We start from the raw sequence: 1,905 nt of genomic DNA, 5'->3' as shown, positions 1-1,905 counted from the left end.
CCTTGGGCTCCTTCCTGCTCCAGCACCTGCCCATGGGAGCCCAACACCAGCACGGAGGATCACAGCCTTCCTTCACCCCACAGCTGTGGCCCAAAGACACACAAGTTGGTGCTGTGCAGTGGGAACAGACTCCAGACGCACTCTGGCTCCTGCCTCCCCTCCACTGCACCTTCTTTTGGGCACCCAGCCCTGGCAGGGTGATGAATGCTTCGCCTTACACTGCCAGCAGAAACCAGAGCCTGCTTTTTCCCATCCTCTGGTGAAAAGGACGTTGCCATGGAAATTGGAGACTGCATCACTTCTCTTCCTTGCTCACCTCCCCCCCCCTCCACCAGAGCATTTTTACGATGGGTTTTTTTCTGAAACAACAGATGCGTCAGAAGAAACCCAAACCAGCGGGGTAATCATGAGCTCCAGCCATCAGCCATGTTAGGTGACACTGAAATGACCTTGCAGACCATACAGTACTTAGGCTGATGGAGCTGCCTCTATCCCAGCCACAGCCTGCCCTGCCCTGGGGCCAGCACTCAGCCAGAGCTCCCACCCACTCAGATTCAAGCTGGGACCTTCCCCAGCAGCTCCAGGCCCAGCACAGCCCTCTCCCCTGGTGCTCCAAATACCTCCTCCATTGCCACAATGGATTCTCCCCCTGGAGGGATCTGCCACTTCTAGCCCAGATCCCTCCATTCAGGCTGAGGGGAGACATTCTCACTCTCTACAACTACCTGAAAGGACGTGTAGAGGTGGGGGTGGGTCTGTTCAACCAAGGAACAAGTGACAGGACAAGAGGAAATGGCCTCAAGTTGCGCCAAGGGCAGTTGAGATTGGATGTGAGGAAGAATTTATTCACCAAAAGGGTAGCCAAGCATTGGGACAGGTGGCCCAGGGAGGTGGTGGAGTCACCTTCCCTGGTGGCATTTAAAAGATGATAGAGAAGGTGCTTAGGAACATGGTTTAGAGGTGGAATTGGCAGTGTTGGTTTATGGTTGCACCTGATGATCTTAAAGGTCTTTTCCAACCACTACAATTCTATGATTCTGTGATCCCTGCCTGCAAAGGCTGCAAGGTGGGCAGGCAGATGGTGGGAAGGGGGGTCAGGATCCAGCCCTGACTGTGAAACCGCAGCACAGTGCTGCTCAGACACCCTTCAGTGTGGGCAGGAGCCCAGCTCCAGCACCAAAGAGGCACTGGCTTCCTGCCCGTCTGCCCACTGGATGCAGCATGATTCGGATGCTCCGGATGCCTTCTGCATCCCAAGCAGACTAACTACCAAAGCCAGGGCTGCTCTCTCAGGAGAACAGGTTGGGTAGTGACATCCCCATAGCAACTGCCCATCCTGCAGCTTCAAATGGGGACCTGGAGATCCCTGCTGAGATCCAGACCAAAACAGCGCCTGGCTGGTGTGCTAAGGGCACATGAGTGGCCTTTGTAAAGAGAAGCAGGTGCAGAGGCCACGCAAAAAAGTCTGGTGGAGCATCTCCGATGGCTCCTGGAACCAGCTCCGATGGTTCAGCTGGCAGCTTCACCATGCTACATGGCCCTGGGCTCAGGTCTGTCTCTGCCCTGCAGAAGGGACCCTCACCAGAGCGAATAGGAGTATCACCCCCTCAAAAATGAGTCCAAAAGCAGGAGCAGGCAGGAAAAGGCCGCAGAAGGTGGCTGTTCTGCATCTCAGTGCCAGCTCACACCAGGCACGGGGTGGAGGAGCAGCTGGGGATGGCACCGAGCAGCTCCGGGTGTCCCAGCTGCAGCTGCCCAGCTGGCCTGGTGGGAGTGAGACCAGGACATGTGGAAGAAGGCAGCACATCAAGAGCAGTGGGTCTCACATCCCCGAGCTGAAACGCTCTCCCCATGTCCCTTTCATAGAATCACATACTGGTCTGGGTTGGAAGGGACCTTAAAGCT

This window comes from Antrostomus carolinensis, unplaced genomic scaffold, assembly GCF_000700745.2.
Source record: "Antrostomus carolinensis isolate BGI_N321 unplaced genomic scaffold, ASM70074v2 scaffold52119, whole genome shotgun sequence".
Lineage (NCBI taxonomy): Eukaryota > Metazoa > Chordata > Aves > Caprimulgiformes > Caprimulgidae > Antrostomus > Antrostomus carolinensis.
This window is presented reverse-complemented; position numbering follows the sequence as displayed.